This window comes from Lissotriton vulgaris, chromosome 9 (genome assembly GCF_964263255.1).
Source record: "Lissotriton vulgaris chromosome 9, aLisVul1.2, whole genome shotgun sequence".
Classification (NCBI taxonomy): domain Eukaryota; kingdom Metazoa; phylum Chordata; class Amphibia; order Caudata; family Salamandridae; genus Lissotriton; species Lissotriton vulgaris.
Window position 1 is genome coordinate 609,147,642 of NC_141697.1, and position 20,531 is coordinate 609,168,172.

The window sequence follows — 20,531 nt, forward strand, 5'->3', positions numbered from 1 at the left end:
TCGAAAGGGACACATGAGGCCCACCGTAACCATAAGCCCTGATCAACAGAGAGTACTGATTCCCTATAGGAATAGACCACATCGTTGAGCTCTTTGTCCCACTCAAAGGTGGCCGAAAGAAGATTGTGGTAAATCAGATTGTCCCATATAATCTTGAACTCTATAAGAGCTGAAAATAAACAAAGAGATACAAATATATAATCTATCGTTGTGGTGCGACCTCTCCCCTTGAACGCAAGGATCTTCTCAGCTGAACCCTCTAAATTCTGATCCATTAAATTAGCCAAATCATATTCAGCGATACGACTGTTCACATTCTCCCCTTGCTGTGTGTGAAGAAGGTGTATCTGATCAATGCCTGGATTTACATTCTCAAATGAATCATTGAATTGACAAGACAAACAAGGGTGCAGATTAAAATCCCCCAATAGCATTATCACACTGAATGAGGATTCAAGGTGAAACAAAGACACCAATTAAATGTTTTAAACTAGAAATGATGTCTAATTTGGACCTAGATATGGAGGCGTTATAAAAATTTATGTTGATGGTATATAAGTGGCTTTGCCACTGTAAGTGCCCCATTAATATGCTTAACAAAACAAAATGTTCCATTTCAATGGTTATATGAATGTGAACAAAGCTTTAAGAAAATCAAGCATTCAATTGAGAACGCAACTGAAATGGCATATTTTGATCTGAAATTACAGACAAATGTTGTTGTCGATGCACGCCCAGTAGTGTTGGGTGCTATCCTTGCCCAACACCCTAACACCGAGCTAGTGTGGTCTAGCTCGGTTTTAATCGGGACAGGGGGAGCTAAGGTTTAGGTCCTGTAGTCCTTATTATGGGGTTGATCCTGCAGTACATCGTATTTTCCACTGATGTAAAGGCAGTGTTTAACATCCTAGCACCAGTGTTCATTTTTTCTTTCCTTTGCACTTTTACAATTTTTGTTTGGGAATGGTGGTTGCTGATGATGAGAACCTAAGGTAGCAGGCGAGCACCGTCCTGCTTACCCCCATGGCGTTACTCCCATGAGGCTCCACCACCCCTTTTCACACATTTTTTCTTTTCCTTCTTTCCTTCTTACTCACCTGAAGGACTCTCTTCACATGAGGGGAGGGATTGAATACGGATGACATCGGTTAGAAATAACACAACAGTCTAATTTTATATTGTTTGAAAGTGGTGACCCAGATCTGTAAAGCATAGACGGTATCACCTTAACCGCTACCCCAATAGACATCACAATAGTTGGGTGTAGATCTGAGGAGGAGATTCACCGCATGAACAGGTCCATTGTTGTATATGAGATGAGTGGGGGATGACCTGTTCTCTACCCCTCTAGCTTCTTTGTGTATTAGGTCTCTGTCACCAATGCCAGTCTTGGACACTTCTCCCGTGTCTCCACATCCTCACATGACAAGATCTGGACGATTGATTCGAGCACCAATGCAACTTATTGAAGAGTTTTGATGTATACATGAATTATTTGTACTTTTTATTTCACAAAAGGTGAAACATAGTGTCTTGTGAGTTAGATATCAGGGGAACTTTTTGGTCCCTGATGGACTCCGTAGAACAGTGGCGAAAGTGCTTGGGTGTGGGTGATATAATTCCTGAGGTAGAATGTTCAGTGTAATACCAAGCTCCATGTGTGGTGTGATCATTTGCATGTACTCAGAATGGGGAGGATGCCCCAGCGACTACAGGTTACCAGTTCGTGCCAGTATCATCACTCCATTTACCAATCATTTAAAGATTGGAGGCCCAGATGAGGAATAACAAGTGGGTCCAGGAATTACCACTGTGCATACCACGTTTTTCATGGATACCAGACCATTTTAATTTCACATTTTTCACCTACAAGAAGCAGGTGGAATATGGTGGTGTCGAATGTGAGCTGAAAACACTTTGGTGTTTACACGTACAATTCTGCACAGATAAAACCCGAAAGTACAGCTGGGTACAGTGGTCACCTAAGTCAGTGCAATGTAAACATTACATTACATGCTAATGAATATATACGCTTTGCATCAGTGCAATTTAAATATCTCATTTTATGTAGCTTTGGCGCAAGATACGTTTTTGTCTGCCTCGGATGTGGACATTTAACTACATCAGCCAAGGCAGAAAATCATTTGTCAGTTGGGTGGTTTCATTTCTGGAGGAGGAGTTCTTGAGAGTGATTTATTGGGGTTTGCCATGGTGTGGTCTTTGTTTGGGAGAAGGCATCATAAATCAAGTGTTACTGGGATGCCTCGCCTGCTTCTGATGGCTGCAGTACATTGAGAGTTCAGACATTTTTCCATTACACAGTTTTTTCATCTAATTTGTGAACTAGATGACAGCAGAACAACAAACGCTAAACACCCAAAAGGTGAGAAACTGTTGTGGTCTGAGAGTGGACCACTCCCGTGAATCCAAGCTCCACGAGGGAAAAGATTCACACAGACTTAAATACCATAATCACAATTCATTCGTTCTCTGTTAATAGCGCGGTGGGTTAAATTATTTAACGTCCTAACCGGTCAATAGTTTCCGCACTAAAAGCATGTGACCCAAAGGACCAGTTAACATACTAACATCTCAACTCGCATTAACCCTAAAGCAAAAAACAAGGCGACTGACAACGGAATTGAAACAAATAAAAGTGTTTAGGCACCATTACAATTGTTTAAAAAAAAAACTACATTTGAACCAATTTTAGTATGATTATTATTACATGCAATCTGGTTTTAAGAAACTTATGGAACAAAGGAAAACCCTAAAAAAAATTAGTAGAAAAGAAAATGTAAAAATGGAAGTGGATTTAAATCATTGCCTGGGTTGAGCGATTTTATTAAGTTAATTACAGTACCTAAATATACGAAACACACATTATCAGTATAAAAGTATACAAATTGTAATAGGTGAAAACTGTTTTTTCCATCTCCAAGTTACATTGAATAAACAGCCAGCCAAACATAGCAATTAGTAGTAGTTACAAGAAAGTACCGGATTTATGTTGTAATGCTCAGGTTCTTCATATGTTTAGGGAAATTTAAAGCATTGAGTCATAGCGTTGTGGGTGTTGAAATTGACTTGTGGTGAAGGTGTTCAGATATCAGATCATAAACAATCAAAAAGAAGTGGGAACACAATTTCCAATTCTAGGATCTCTTTTAGTATGATTGTGAGACCCTCAACGGTTATTTTCTGTCAGCGGCAGTAATCCTTTGACGTACCTATAGCCGATAGTTACATCATAGGATCTAACCTTCACCAGGAGGAATAGTCTCTTGATTTTCAGAGACAATTTGGAATCCCAAAAGGTTGAAAAAGTGTATTCAAATTGCATATTACCTCCAAAATAAATTTGAATAATAATATAATTTAAAAAGGAGTTAGTGGCAAGATTACAAAGATATCCACATCATCTCTCCACCCTACCTCACTTCCCTGTTCAAACAATTGGGTGGCGTATGATAATCAAGAATCAAAATATTTTACTTCTTAAGCCACCTACCTTCAAAACTGGTTCAGTACTACTCATTTTTAGTCCCTCTCATAGAACTCACTTTCAGCAGACCTAAGAGTAAAACCCAACCAATTGTACATACATTTCTAAAAAACCAACTCTCACAAAAGTATCTTTCAGGATAAGAAAACCCATCTACTCATACACATCCTACATGCACTTTCTTCTGCTCTCTATATAAGTGATGTTCTCTACACGCTCTGCACCTAAAATTTGATTGTATAATTTACTTTCTCTATAGAACTTGCATTCTATTGTCCTTGTAAACTGCTCTCATAATTGTTTTTTTGAAAATCAATTTTATTGAGTTTTGAATGTAACAAGGGAAACGGCACCATTCAGAATTACATCTTAAAAGGCTAGACCAAGGCAAAAACACATCACATGGGCATAAAAGGATAGACACACAAAAGTCCAGTGTCAGCATATCCACTTCCAATCCAGAGATCGCAGCAATCCACATTAGTCTTCTAGCACTCCAACCCATTTGCCCCACATTCGGCAAAATTTCTTAGGACATCCCCAGGCCACGTAAAGAGGCCGTTCCTGAGCGACACACCAATCCACCCCCCTGCGACATTGCGTCAATGTGGGTGTGACAGTGTCCAACCAGTGAACTGCAATGTCTCTTTTGGCTACCACCAATGCTGTATTAAGGAAAAGTTTCTCTGCCCTGTTGCCTTCCAACCCCTCAGTGACCCCCAGGAGAACAAGAGGACAAGAGGAACCTCCCCTCCTCAGTGAGCTCTCCTGTTAAGGCCTCCCAATACCCCTGTTTTGCAGGACAAAGCTATACCTGTGATAGAAATCTGCAGGAGAGTGGGGGCAGCGGGGACAGAGAGCATCAGCCCGAAGCCCCGTGGGTTGGAGATGCAGCGGTGTAAGATAGGCAACGTGTAGGAAGTATATTTGAACCAACTGAAGCCTCGCTGAGACCGCAATTGTTTTAGGGGCCATCAGGGTGTCTCTCCAGTCAGCGTCCTCTAGTGCTCCGAGCCAACCCTCCCACTTGTCCCGGGGTTGGGAGAGGGAGTTGGGGGTGTTGTTGTGAGTGAATGATAGAAGCAGGAAATCTCTCCTCTTCCCAAATCCCCAGTCATGACCTGCACTTCGGGTGGACTATATTCTGACAAGGAAGTGCCATCTGGAATATAGGGGCGGAGGGCATGGCGCAGCTGCAAGTCCCGGAAATATTGAGAGGAGTGGAAGGAGTGTCTGGCCTGCAAATCTTTGAAGGAATGGAGATGGGTACCACTCCAGACATCGCCCAGCAGGGAGATCCCGATGAGGTCCCAGGGCCAGAACCCTGATAGGAAAGCAACCTCTCGGAGCCTGGTACCGCACCACAAGGGAGTATATTGAGTCAGCATACCCGACCAGCGGGTATGACGCAGTGGGGCCCGCCAGGCCAGGAGTACTCCACGCGTGACCTCAGGGAGAACCTGGGGAACAACGTCACCATACAGCATGCCCTGGATAGAGGAAAAGCGCAAAGTGTGCAGTTCCAGGGGATATGCAGGGTCGGACCAGCTGCAGTTTAACCAATCGTGAACCGTAAGGAGCCTAGTTGCTAAGGGGTAGAGATAGGGGCTCGTCATCCCAAGACCCCCATTAAAAGGCGGGATTCCACATTGGGCCAGGGCCCGCCTTGTTCCCCCCCCCCATAAAAACCTGGTGGCCAGACCATCCATTTCCCGAAATCAAGACCTAGAAAAGGAGAAGTGTGTATTTTGGAGCATATAAAGAAAGCGAGGTAAAATCATCATTATAAACTGTGCTATCCTCCCCAGAGGGTTTAGGGACAGTGTGCATCATTTAAGGAGATCAGCATGGACCCGCATAACCAGAGGAGTGACGTTCAATGACCATGCAAGGTCAGGGAGAAGGGCTACCCAGATCCCCAAGTACTTGAAGGACTGCCATCAGAGGGGCATCGTCGACTGCCAATCAAAGCACTCACAGGACTAGTGAATAGGGACCAAAACAGACTTGGCCGGGTTGAGGCGAAGGCCGGAGGTGCGCTCAAAAAAGTCCAGTGCTTGGAGGCATCTTGGCCAGGAACAGCAGTACATCGTCTGCATAGAGCGCAATCTTATCCTTTTCAAAGCAGGGCCATCTCCATCCAGTGAGGGAGTAGTCCGAACGAATAAGGCAGGCAAGGGGCTCCATTGTTAGAGCAAATAGGATCGGTGAGAGAGGGCATCCTTACTGCGTACCTCTCCTAATGGGGAAGTGGCGAGACAGGGCTCCGTTAACAAGGACCTGCACCCGGGGCTGGTGATATAGCGTCTTCACAAAGTTGATTCCAAAGCCCATCTGCTCCAACACCGCCTCCAGATAACCCCAATCAACCGCATCAAAAGCCTTCTCAAAATCTACAAGGAGGAGAGACAAGCAGGGGGACAATAAGTGCTGGTTCACAATGGCAAGATGAAGGCGTCTAAGACAGTGCCTGGTCCCTCGAAGAGGCATGAAGCAGCATTGGATTGGATCGACCATATTAGCTAAATGTGGTCGTATGCGGTTGGCCAGGACAGAAGCGAAGATCTTGAGCTCAGTATTGATAAGTGAAATGGGATGATATTCCAAGCAGCAGCTCGAGGGGGGCTGAGACTTAGGAATCACTACAATGGTAGCTAGGTCCGTCTCAGGGCGGAAAGAGCCACACTCCACAACTTCCTTGTCCATTGCCATGAGAGGAGAGACCAAGATGTCCCGGTAACACGCATAAAATTCTTGAAGGAGCCCGGTGTCTTACCGGCCGCCATGCGTGATATGGCATCAGACACCTCCTCGGGGGTAATTGGAAGGTCTAGCGCCTCTGCCTCAAGCTCACTAAGGCGCGGAACGGGAAACCGTTCCCGGCGGAGAAGCTCTGGGAGTGAAAGACCAGGCGTCCGGGGTGAATAGAGGATAGCATAGTAAGTGGCAAAGCATTGGGCCACTGCTGTCGGGGCACGTTGGATCTCGCCGCTCGTATCAGTTACCTCCGGTAATATACGATTGGCCATAGGGTAGGTGGCAAGGCGGTGGAGGAGCTTCCCATTTTTGTCACGGAAGATCGCCAAAGCAATTTGGCAGCTTCCAGGGAGGTCTGTCTGATCTCATCCTTCAGGAACGCAAGTCTCCTGTCCTGGACGTCAGTCCTGTCGTCCGGGGGGAGTGTCTCGAGCTGGGCAGCCTGCGTTTCCAGAAGCGTGAGTTGAGAGTCACACGCCACGCGGGTGATTTTGAGTTGGCCCTTGGCGAAACACCGTGTGGTGGCCTTTCCGGCCTCCCAGAGGGTGTGTGAGGAGGACACCGAACATTGGTTAGTGATGAAATAAAGGCGAAGCTCAGTACCTATTTGGTCCTTAAACTCCTCGTTCTGGAGAAACCAGGCATTAGGTCACCAGATTGGGCGAGATGATGGGTAGAGCCTATGTGTAGCGTCACCGGGGAATGGTCTGCCAAGCCTTGGGGGAGGATAGAGATTGTTTGGATGGTCTGGCAGTCCTGGGCCGGCAGAAAGACGTAGTCTATGCATGCATGCGTGCGGTGAGAGGCAGAGGAATGGGTGTACTGTCTCGCTGTCGGGTACCAAAGTCTCCAGGCATCCCCGAGACCCAGGCTAGCAGCCCATGTTGAGAGGAGGCCAGATTGGGCAATCCTGGGGGGGGGGGGGCATGGTATCAAGGCCGGGGTCCATACCTGCACTGAAATCACCCCTGACAACGGTCAGACCCAGGGGCAGGGCAGCAACCTCTTAGGTAAGCCTTTGGAGTGTGGAATCCAACAGGGTGGGAGGGGAATAAACAGCTAGCAGATTAGGAGGAAAATCTCCGAGGGTCCCTTCCAGAAGAATAAAACAGCCCTGAGGGTCGTGTGTCACTTTACTCGCCACCAAAGGGAGAGTGCGATGCACCAAAATACCCCTCTTGACCCCTACTAAACCCAGACTGCCAAACTGTGCCGTAGCCGTGTCGCATGAGGAAGGGACAGTGGTGGTTGCCTAGCAGATGGGTCTCTTGGAGCAAGAGTACGTCTGCGGCTTGGTGCTGGGCATATCCCAGGACAGCTGCATGCTTGATCTTATCTAGCAGGCCATTAACATTCCAGGCCATTATATGGAGCGACGACACCCCATTAGAATTGCTGGACAGGGGGTAGCCATGTAAGGGGCCAGGTTGCCGGCCAGCATGGCAGAGGTCGTAGAGGTGAGACTACCTCTAGAGCCAGTGGACATGGTGCCATAGCAGCAAGGGACATGTATTTGCCCAGATACAAAGGAACAAAGTTGGTGCGGAAAACAAAGAAAATAAAAACCAATACAAACAGGGGCCGCAGCCCCAACACCCCCAAACCCTCCATCCCCCACTATACACTTCAGAAACGGAAGCATCTGTCAACCCAAACAATAAACAATGAAGCAAAGAACCAAACTAAAACGATTGGAAACAGGAAAAGTTGTGGAGGACCCCTCCTCTTAGTAGGATGTTCAAATCTATAGCCAGCGTTGACAAGTTTGTCGTTAGATAGGGTGCTAGCATTGAGTGATGCCAGCCAGCATTTGCAGAGACAAAGGAAAAGTTAAAAGCTCAGCAAAGGGTTCAAGCCCGTCCTGGAAGGAGTGTCGGGCTACAGGAGAGGTCAGTGTCTGGGAGGTCCAGCAAGGATGGGTGAGGTCAAACAGCTCCGGGGTCAGAGCGGCCTGAGGAGCTGGAACGCTGCCCGGCGGAGGAGGGCTCTCCAGGTAGTCCGGGCGTGGTTCTCTGCGAAGGTCCCACCGGGGAGTATCTCATAATTGTTTTATGTACATTACATACATTTGTTCTACTTAAAACACTTTGATACCCATCTACGCTCTGTGCTATTGAAAACCAGTAAAGAAATAAACATATGAATAGATTCATGAATAATTAAATATTTGGACTTAACCCTGGAGAGATTACAAAGAAAATCCCTGTGCTGGAAGAGTTGCCTTCGTAACATCCTATTGTAGAATGGGAAAGCAGCAGTTGGACGCCCTTATTTTTAGATTTCAATTCTAAGACCCCAACTACGTCCCAATATGGAATCAAAAACTGCTTCCCTATTTTGCAGAAACATTTGAAATTAATAGAAGGCAGAGTGTTGCATGTATTCTTGGAGATGCTCCACTCTCTTTTGGTAGCAACATTGCGTCCTGACTTGGGTACTTACAGTACAGAAACTAACATAGAAGCCCAACTCATCTGTTATTGGCATGGGTATGCACAAATAAATTAGACTCCATAAAATGTCTTAACTTTGAAAAGATTTCTGCAAATGAAAAGAAAAATCTACAATTCTATAAACTGGTTGCAGATGCTCTATCAATTCTGAATTTAATAAAGGTACAATTAATGTATTTGAACTCTGATTCTGTGAAAGCTCTGGTAAAAAAGCACCAAGACAAGCTAGTCTATCTCATGATGTCATCACTCTGTACAGATTGATAAACTGAAAGCATTGACTTCAATTTCAGTTAACAAGCATTTACAATGCAATGGTCTCGGCATTATTAAAGGTAGAGCTATTGGCATTGCTCATGAAATTTTTTTCATTTTCTTTTTTTAAAAACATAAATAAATGGTATTGTCATTTACAATGGCAATAGGTGAGCATTAGAGAGTAGTAGAGAGTATTCGCGGACACAGAGCCACACACACAGAATACCACACTCACACACAGAGCCACACACACACACAGAGCACACACACACAGAGCCACACACACACAGAGCCCCCCCCCACACACACACACAGAGCCAGACACACAGAGAGAGCCCCCCCCCACACACACACACACACAGAGCCACACACACACAGAGCCCCCCCCACACACACACAGAGCCCAACACACACAGAGAGCCCCCCACACACACAGCGCCCCACACACACAAATGAAGGATTAGAAGTAAAAAAAATACAAGCATTTGCAATGCAATAGGCCTTGCATTAGGAAAGTTTGAGCTATTGGTATTGTAAATGACAAATTTTTTATTTATGTGTTGGTAATGAAAATAGCGAAATTAATAGCTTTGTCATTTACTTTTGCAAATGTGACACCTATAGCATTTGTAATGCAATATGTGTTGTATTTACGTGACTTTGAAGTATTGATATTACAAATAACAATGGCTTTTAATTTTTTTAAAATAATTAATACTTAAATAAAAGTTAATATAATTTATAATGGCAATAGCTTAAACATTTGTAAATAACTTTTGTGAAGATTATGTTCAGTGTATTTTATTGTGGCGAAAATCCAAGAACAGAAGTGAAATATTAACATCTTTTTGTGACATTTGTAATAAAGTTTGAAACATTGAGAGAACATATTTGAACCAGTTGTTGTTGAATGGTTTGGGGGTGTGAGGGTGATGGGGTGTGAGGGTGTGTGAGGGTGTGACGGTGTGTGACGGTGTGTGAGGGTGAGGGGGTGTGAGGGTGAGTGGGGTGTGAGGGTGAGTGGGGGTGACGGTATGTGAGGGTGTGTGAGGGTGAGGGGGTGTGAGGGTGAGAGGGTGTGTGAGGGGGTGTGAGGGGTGGGGGGTGTGAGGGGTGTGAGGGGTGTGAGGGTGTGAGGGTGAGTGGGGTGTGAGGGTGAGTGGGGGTGTGCGGGGGTGACGGTATGTGAGGGTGTGTGAAGGTGAGGGAGTGTGAGGGTGTGTGAGGGTGTGAGGGTGTGTGAGGGTGTGTGAGAGTGAGAGGGTGTGTGAGAGTGAGGGGGTGTGAGAGTGAGGGGGTGGGTGAGTGAGGGTGAGTGAGGGTGAGTGAGGGTGGGTGGGTGAGTGAGGGTGGGAGAGGGGGTGAGGGGGTGTGAGGGTGAGGGGTTGTGGGTGTGTGAGACTGAGAGGGTGTGTGAGACTGAGGGTGTGTGAGACTGAGGGTGTGTGAGGGTGAGAAGGTGTGTGAAGATGAGAGGGTGAGTGAGGGGAGGGTGTGTGAGGGTGAGTGAGGGTGGGAGGGTGTGTGAGGGTGAGTGAGGGTGGGTGGGTGGGTGAGGGTGTGAGGGAGTGAGGGTGGATGAGGGTGTGAGGATGAGGGAGGGTGAGGGGGTGAGGGTGAGAGGGTGTGTTAGGGTGAGAGGGTGTGTGAGGGTGAATGGGTGTGTGAGGGTGAATGGGTGTGTGAGGGTGAATGGGTGTGTGAGGGTGATTGGGTGAATGAGGGTGAGAGGGTGTGTGAGGGTGAGGGGGGGTGAGGGAGTGTGAGGGAGGGTGAGGGGGATGATGGTGAGGGGTGAGAGGGTGTGTTAGGGTGAGAGGGTGTGTGAGGGTGAGAGGGTGTGTGAGGATGAGAGGGTGTGTGAAGGTGAATGGGTGTGTGAAGGTGAATGGGTGTGAGGGTGAATGGGTGTGAGGGTGAATGGGTGTGAGGGTGAATGGGTGTGAGGGTGAATGGGTGTGAGGGTGAATGGGTGTGAGAGGGTGAGGGAGGGTGAGGGGGTGTGAGGGTGATGGGGTGTGAGGGTGTGAGAGGGTGTGTGAGGGTGACGGTGTGTGAGGGTGTGTCAGGGTGAGGGTGTGTGAAGGTGAGGGTGTGTGAGGGGTGTGAGGGTTTGTGAGGGTGAATGGGGGTGTGAGGGTGTGTGAAGGTGAGGTTGTGTGAAGGTGAGGGTGTGTGAAGGTGAGGGTGTGTGAAGGTGAGGGTGTGTGAAGGTGAGGGGGTGTGTGAAGGTGAGGGGGTGTGAGAGTGAGGGGGTGTGAGAGTGAGGGTGAGGCAGTGTGAGGGTGTGTGAGCGGGTTTGTGAGCAGGTGTGAGGGTGTGGGGGGTGAGGGGGTGGGTGAGGGGGTGTTTGAGGGTGAGGGGGTGTGTGTGGGGGTGAGGGGGTGTGAGGGTGAGGAGGTGTGTGATGGTGAAAGGGTATGTGAGGGTGAGATGGTGGGTGAGAGGGTGAGTGAGAGGGTGAGTGAGGGCGAGAACAGCCAGTTTAATGACGCCTGCATCTGTGGTTAGGTTTTATGATCAGAATCTCACATGGAAAATCTTTACACACCACAAGAACCATTACTAAATACTGTGATCAATGTGCAATACCGGAAAGGATTTGATTTCTTCCAGAGAAACCCTATGTTGAAAATATCCTGGCCTACAAGACGATCACTATTTTGGAAGATCCGGATTAATAGGAGACTGCACGATTGCTCTCCCCAGCCTGTGAGATCTTAGATCTCACATACTTCAAGGATCTAGCAAAAAACTTGCAAAATGCGTGCGTTAGTGAAGCGCTTCTTATCCAAAGATACAACAGTCCTAATTTTCAGTCTTTGCTGTAGAACTCATCAAATTGACTTTGTGCACCCAGAAAGAATGGTACAGGGGCTAACAGTGGTTAATGCGATCCCTTCATTGTATTTGTTGCCTGATTTTCTCAGCCAAGCAAAAAAAAACACAACCAGACAGAGATTCAACAGCCCATGTTACAACTTTGCCCATCGGACTTAAAATTTGAGGGTTGGAGTTGGAGGCAGAAAAACTAACCTTTAGTTGTAATATACGAGTTTTGATCTATGCATTAGGATTCACCTAGAAGGGTATTCAATGTTATCAGGATATAGCAGTTCTTCTAAAACCAGTGGGAGAGGACCCCAGCGTTGGGGCAAGAGAATTTAGTAAAATTATAACTAAGGTCATCTGTAGGTGCCAGACCTACCAAGTCATTACTTACTCACTAATCCTGAAAATGAGTGGCAGTCCAACACCATCGCACTGACAGAGGACAGTAACGCCACATTAAAGAAATGCTAAAAGCCATAAATTATGCTAACATAATTTAACATTTATTATTATTTCAATATTACATATATTTAGCTGGGCTTAAACTGTTAAAAAAAAAATAGATTCCGAATTATTTTCAGGATGAGAAAAAAAAACACACACAGTTCCCCCAGAGTAAAAAAATCACGGTGCTGGTCTTGAAAGGCAAAGTCAGTGTTAAACGTTAAAGAGGCGTTAAACAATCAAAATCCATCATGCAGTCACTAAAAACTTCTCAAAGCAGCTGAACGCTTACAGCCGACGGGCGGGTGCGAACCAGCTTCATATGGCGACTTCAAATGTGAAAGACACGTTAACACTCCAAATGAATATGCCATGAAAAGGGTTTGGCGTGTCTTGCCATGCATGGGAAGATCTCCGCCTATAAAAGAGCCATCTGCTTTATTTGAACCACATTCCGCGCAGCTCCACTAAAAAGCACAGAAAGCCAAAAAACTAGTGGGGTTGCACCAGAAGAGCGAATACTTCAAAACGAGGTCGTTCTACACTTCCCCCTGTCTCCAACAAAATAAAACCGATTTCTTGGCTCAGTAAACTTACCTTTTGGCCACAGCGCAGCTGATGTCGGGATGTGCAGCCGGAAGTTCGGGTGCGTTAAGACTGTCGTGGGGTGGGACTTCCGTTTTCTATGGGAAGCCCGTGCCACGGAGTGACTGGCCCAGAGAAGCAAAACTGACGCGGGGCTCCCATGCCCGAGGGAGAGCCCCGCAATGGCTGCACAAGTCAGAAGTGGCGGCGGCCACCGATGCGGTGAGTGGGGCGGGGGCAATGTGCGTGTGTGAATGGTTGCGTGTGTGTGTGTATGTGTGCGTGCGTGTCAGTGTGTGTGTTCAAGGAAGGGGGGGTGGCTGTGTGTGTGCGCGCGCCGTTAGTGCATACTAGCTAAGTGAAAGCGGGCTGTGTGTGTATGTGGAAGCGCATCTGCGCAAGCGCGACTCTTTAGAAGCGCGTCCACAGACCACAATCTGCGCGTGCCCCGGGCTATCTCCCTTGGGAGGCATTTCAACAGCAATAGGTCTCGCTGCCAAGACCTAAAATGGAATGCGCTTCTTAAAATCAGCTCTCCTTTTTCTAGAATATTCTTTCTGAATTTCGGAACTGATAGTCCTTTTTTATAAACAATTTCACAATCTTGGTGCAATTTCCAGACATATATTGAACTTTGTGCCTGATTTATGGAAATTCAATATACAGATTCCTAATTTGTGACTCGTATCAACTCGCAAATTAGTAAACGATAAATCTGATTTACATAGGTTTACTTTCGGCAAATTGTGATTCATTATCATTCTGTATTTTAAAATACAGAGTCGTTAAATGCGATTCTGTATGGAGCACAATTTGCAAATGTCTCACCAGGAGGGATTGTAGACCACACCCAGTACAGGAAGTGAATTTGCTGGAGCTGGGGAGCACAGTTATGTTTGCTTTTCAGCCTAGCACTACCAACTTGGAAGGTCAAGTCATGACCCGCAGAAGGAGCAGGAGAAGAAGAGGAAACAAACATTTAATGATACTGAGCTTGAGTTTTGGGTTGAAGAGTGTGGGGGGGGGGCATGCCAGGCCCTTTATATAAGGCTTCCCTGTCTGTTGCTGACTAAAAAGCAGATATGGTCCTGGACACAGGACTGAATTAATGCAGTGGGAGTCCCCAACATTTGCAAGAAGTGGCATTACCTCCACTCCTATACCAGAGAGAAGTTAGCAAACCGAAAGCAGGAGACAGCAGCTACTGGTGGAGGCAAGAGTAAAGAACCACCACCACCCACCCATATGGAAAAGATGATTGAAATTACCTTACATGCAGAGGCTATTTTAGATGTTTCTACAATGGATACTCTGTCTCTGCATCAGCTATTCTAAGGTAGTTGTAATTGTTGTTTTTATAAACATAAATAATTATCAGAATAGCTTCTGTTTAAACATTATAAAGAAAATATACACATGCAGGAATTTTGAATTAAAATATAAACAAAATGAGGCTAGTCAAATTAAGTTAAGACAACATTGAGGGGAAAATACATAGCAGTTTTTCTAAGGGTTGAATGCAAGGCATTATGGGTACTGAAGTCAAGATGGTCTTCCTAAAAACAGTGACATGATACAAAAAATTGACATTTCTAGTTTTATTGGGTTCATTAAAAATCTCATTGCTGATGTTTAATGTAAATTTTCCTGGAAAAGATACATAAAATTTGATCCGCCTCAGAATAGCAAATTTTCACAATTCAATAACACCCATATAAAAACACTTCCTTCTATTATGTTTTAACATGCAACAGATCAAACTACTAAAAACACCCTTCCTGAAACTTATGTTGGTCACACATCATGTCCTACAGAAGAATAATAGCAGGATCAGTCACTGACATTTCCACTGACACAGAAAGTGGAACAAATAGTCAGATGTACAGAACGTTAGTCCAATATGTTAAACATGTTAAACCTCATTATAAAGAGCAAAGCATGCTATCAGTACCTGTAGTGCATAAGACGGGAAACAGCCTTAACAACGCAGTCAGAGCGCTTTACAATTTGATGGATCTATGCGTGTGTAATCTATGGCATGCACACGGCTGTGATGTACCCAATCAATTGGCTTTACTCTATTGCTTCCATTTATTGTTTAACTCATTGTTTCGACTCGCGAAAAAGTGGACTGCAGCAGAGCAGGCTGTTAGGAACTATTCTACCCATACTAAACTAAGCAGCAATTAGCAACTTCCAAATTAAGAAGAAAGGTATGAAGATTTGAGAGAGTAATTACTGAAGGCAATTGTGTTATGAAAGCAGGCTTTGAGGAGTTAACTGTAGTAATAAAATTTCTGGCTACACAAATGGTACAAGACTGCTTCGCATAGGGATCAACAGAGGCACACCAACAATTATCTACAAACATTTGGACGTTCTGTGGAAAGCTTGACTATAGTGACGTCAACAATATGTAGGAAAACTGCTAACCTGCAGACTGAGATAATAAACCACATTGGTGATGTTGCAAAGAACCTTGTACAAGTAACCAACACCCTTCAAGAGATGCAAACTACTAATGCCACACATTGGCCACCAAGGTCTGGGGGGGAAACCGAGGAGTGCTCAAGTGAGAGCAGCATGTCCATGAGTGAGCCTGCGGCCATCTATGAACACCAGGAGCCAGAGTGTTGAAAAGCAAGGAAGACACAGCCAGCGTTCTCCATGAAGGCCAAGTAATGGGTATCAAAGACGTAATTCGTCCTATAAACTTTGGCAACACCTATATTTAGCAAGTAAATAAGTGCTTTATTTGACGTTAACTAAGTACAAACAACAGTAGGAAGGCAGACCTACAGAGGATTACACTCCTCTATTCTCCTACTCTGCCCATTGAATGGTGCGATTGACTACCGTCACAACAGGAAAAGGCATTCTTCCGCCCATGCATGCACTAAACATAAGAAACATGGGTGACTACTTCTCGGAGGGGACGTGGGATCAGTTGCAGGCACAAACACCAGAGACATCACTGATCACAAGGTATCATTATCAACAGGCAAGACAGGCACTACGTCCGGTGCTAGGACACGGCATGCTGCAGCCACAAGAATACACTTCATTAACATATCCAGGGCTTTAAGTATGGGGGGCTGTGATAGGGCGAAGGCCCCCTTTGCCCTTCTTGGGACCAGAAAGTAGTGGGAATAACAACCACACCCTACTTCTGGCCCAGGAGTGTGCTCGATGGCCCCCTTGGCCAAGAGGGCCATAACTTCCTCTTGCAGAAGTTACAAGTGATCCCCCGACACGTGGTGGTACTGCGGTGGCATGGCTGGAGGGGTCGCCTCGAAGGGGAGGGAGTAGCCCCTTCAGACCATTTGCGGCACCCACCTGTCCGATGTGATGGTGTGCCAGTGGAGGAGGTGATGACAAACCCTTCCCCCAACTGGCATCAAATGGGCCTGAAAGCTCGGACTAGGAAGGCTTTGAGGCGGATGCTGCGGGGGTGGATGTGGACTGGCCTCGCCGCTGTCCCCTGGCACCGTCACAGCGGTTACTACGTCCGACCCCCGCACTGGATGTTAGTCTGCGGCCTGTGGCTGGCAGGATGTGAGGGGATGCCCCTTCCTTGGCCATGAAAGGAGCGAAAGGCAGAAGTTTGCTGGCGCTGGCACGACAGGCCCAAAGACTTGGCCGTAGCCCTGGAGTCCTTGAAATGCTCAAGCGCACTGTCTGCCTTGTCGCCAAAGAAGCGACGGCCATCAAACGGCATGTCCATGAGTGTGTTCTGGACATAAGCCGAGAAGTTGGCGGACCTGAGCAAGGCGTGGCGGCGAGCCGCCATCGTCGTGGAAATCGCCCTGCCTAGCGAGTCCGGGGTATCCAGCCCACATCAAATAGAGTACCGTGCTGCATCTTGCCCTTCCGCAAGGGCTTGGGTGAGTTTTACCCAGGCCTCCTCCGGGTAATTCGGCAGCACGTCTGCAACCGTGTCCTACAGAGAGTGGGTGTAACGGCCCAAAAGGCAAGCGGTGTTGACCGACCGCAACCCCAAACTAAGTGAGGAGAACAGCTTCTTACCGAACTGGTCATACCTTTTGGGTTCCCGATCAGGAGGAGCCGTCGGGAATGTGGTCTGGGAGTTAGAAGCCTGGATAACCAGACTCTCATGGTGGGGTGGGTGGACAGGAACCTAGAGTCGCCCGGGCCGGGCGGTGGCGTCTGGCCACGTTCCGATCTACATGGGGGCCTGTAATGGGCTTGGACCAGGTGCCCAACAGAATGTCAGTAAGGGCCTCATTAAACGGCAGTAGAGGCTCCGAAGAGTTTGTCTGCGGTTTGAGGACCTCGGTGAGGAGGTTAGTCCTCACGGCCACGACGGGGAGCTTAAGAGCCAAGGCCTTGGCCACCCTTGTCAACACCACGCTATAAGCAGCCCCCTCCTCCGTAGCCATGGTAGGAGGGGAGACAAATCCAGTGTTGAGCGAAGTGTCCAGACCACTGGCCTCCTCTAGCTCAACTGCCCAGTCCTGATACGACTGGCACTCCTGTGCCAGAGGGTCCTCAGACCCCTCCTAATCCTCCTCGCCCCCCATCTCCTGATAGTCAGGTGCAAAGGATAGGCCGGATCATAGAAGAATTGCTCTTCTCTCTGCGCCGAATGCAGCGTCGAGCAACGACGTTCCGATGCCGGATCCGGACCGAGGGGGGGACCGGGGACGAAGTCATCCGGGGAGGGCATCGAGGTCGACACCCTGGGGGTCGGCGCCAGCGGAGGGGTCGTAAGGTCAACCAGCAGCGACCTGGATCCAGCAGGGCGGCGGGACCGGAGTCGTCGCCGGGGCCGAAGCACCTGATGGCGCTGGGGCTGGAGCCACCGGCCCACTAGGGCACCCAGACGGACCCCGGGGCCCGGAGGCGCCTCCGTAGGGGGCCAGTTGGAGGGGAGCGATTCCTCTTGGCCCCGAGGAAGGCGCTGATCTCCTCCGGCATCGCGTTCAGCCCAGGGACCGGCGGGTAAGGAGCTGGGCGCGGCGCCTGCGGAGCCGCGTTGGCGGTGTCGCCCGAACCCCGGCCGCATCGCACGAGCGTCGGGGGAGTCGGAAGACCGTTGCCGTCTCTTTGACTTCTTGTGCCTCTTACCTGAAAACTTGGAGCCCAACGAGGGGTGTCGACTCGCGGAGCTGTGATGACTGTGGCCCCGCGACCGGTCCCTCTACCTCCTCCTAGACCGGGACCATGAACGGCACGGGGCTGACTGCCGGAACTCGAGGCGCTTACGGGACCGCTCCCGCCTAGCCTTCGACATCAAGGCCCGGCTGTAGGGGCACGACTTGCCATTGTGGTCAGCCCCAAGGCAATAGAGGCACTGACGGTGGGGGCCGGTAACTGACATCAGGGGGTTACAATGAGGCACAGGGTTTGAACCTGGGCATCCCTATCGGCACTGAGAGTTGTATAGACGTGAAAAACGATCCAAAAAAGATCGAAAAAGTTAGTCAAAAATTGGCTAAGAAGTACTGCTTTTTCCGGATCTGCGCTTGCTGGCTCGGAAAAAAGAAGAACCGACGTGAGCGTGCGGGGGCGGCGTCTAAGTACTCCGACTACGTCATCCCGGCACCAACTACGCCGATGACGGACGCGGAGCCACAGACGAAGCCTACCGACGCGCAGGGGTACTGCTGCGCTAAACTTTCCGGATCCAGTCTGACGCCTGGCAATATTCTAAGGGAAGGAATCTATCACTAACCTGTTTCTTTCAGATGTTCATTTTAGTGGTAAAAGAGAGAGAACATCATAAGCTCTAAATGGGAAATACATCTAAGCTTCATGAAATGGAGGAGAAAGAAGAGGATTCATTGATAAGAACAATCCATGACGATTACTAGCCTGGTTGGAAATGAGTCACTGAAAAAGGTTTTTTTTAGCAGTGTTTTTCTTTAGTAGAAGAGCAACTTCGCTTAGTTGAGAACCTGGGAAGGTAGCAGGGTGGGTTGTGCTCGTACCAAAGACGGCCAAGAAGAGCCCTCAAGAATTATGTAGTGAGAAGTGGAGCTGGGAGGGCAGAAATATCGATTAGTAAAGGAGCAGAGGCCTTAGAGAAAGAAGCAAAATGCAAGGGAAAGGAACTGATCGAAGGAGGCCTGAGGTTCATGACATGAGAAGGAATAAATGTTCAGTCCCTCCTGAGGTAAAGATTCACACAATTGCAGGACTGTCCCAGATTCTACTTGATACAAAGCTGAGGCCAGAAAGTCGAGGGGCACTTTCAGGACCTGACTGGAGCAGGGGCACTTTTAGGACCTGGCAGGAGCAGGCAGAGGTAGACAGGAGCAGGCAGGGGAAGATAGAAGCAGGCAGGAGCAGGCAGGGGCAGACAGGAGCAGGCAGGGCTTGACAGGAGCTGGCAGGGGCAGACAGGAGCAGGCAGGGGCAGACAGAAGCACGCAGGGGTAGAAAGGAGCAGACAGGAGCAGACAGGAGCAGAGGCAGACAGGAGCAGGCAGTGGCAAATAGTAGCATGCGGGGCCTAACAAGAGCAGGCAAGGGCAGACAGGGGCAGGCAGGGTCTGACAGGAGCCGGCAGGGTCTGACAGGAGCAGGCGGGGTCTGACAGGAGCAGGCAGGGTCAGACAGGAGCAGGCAGGGCCAGAGAGGAGCAGGCAGGGCCAGAGAGGAACAGGCAGGGGCAAAGAGGAGAAAGCAGGGCCAGAGAGGAGCAGTCAGGATCTGACTGGAGCAGGCAGGGGCAAGGGGCAGGGGCAGTCAGGGCCTAACAAGAGCAGGCAGAGGCAAACAGGAGCAGGCAGGAGCAGGCAGGGGCAGGCAGGGTCTGGCAGGAGCAGATGGGGCAGGCAGGTGCAGGCAGGACAGGCAGGGGCAGGCAGGGGCAGACAGGAGCAGGCGGTACAGGCAGGGTCTGACAGGAGGAGGTGGGCCGGCGGGGCAGGCAGGGTCTGACAAGAGCAGGCGGGGCAGACAGGAGCAGACAGGAGCAGTTAGGATCTGACAGGAGCAGACAGAGGGAGGCAGGCACAGGCAGGGACAGACAGGGGCAGACAGTTGCAGTCAGGATCTGACAGGAGCAGGCAGGGGCAGGCAGATGCAGATTGTTCCATCCAGCCAAGGGCTTCACACAGGCTGCAGGGCTGAGATTTGGGTGCCGCCGTCTGCCTCCAGTAATAGATCTAACTTCTAGGCCATGCTTTGCAGGGGTCTGTGGAGCTTTCCATGAATTCTCAAGTATTTCCAGCAAAACTGCAAATCCAGTTGAGAAAGGTATACATTTTGTTTTCTCCCGAGAATGTTTGAAGATCTTGGAAAAGTATTGATTCAATTAACTGACCCAGAATGGTGAGAGATTGGACCTAAGTTATTAATATCCAGAGGGTTCAGCAAACCTTTTTCAGGAGGGATTTCACAGCAGCACTTTTCCAGGCAGTGAGGAAGGTGCCTTGTCCTAAAGGAAGATACAACAATTCCAACAAGGGGATCTTGAGAAGCAGAAACAGTGCTCCTTTAGCTTCTCTGGGCAGAATATGAAGGAGGTCCTGTGGGCGCAGCCTGCAAGGGCGGCATTAAGGTTGGTTGCATCAACAGGTGCACAGGAGGTACGGTATCAAGGTTGGTTGCATCAACAGGTGCAAAGGAGGTACAGGTGGTAAGATCTTAAAGAAAGATTGTTGGGTATAGGCATTATTTCAGTCTGAATGTTTGCACGTATTTGTTTAATCTTAAAAATAAAGTGCCAT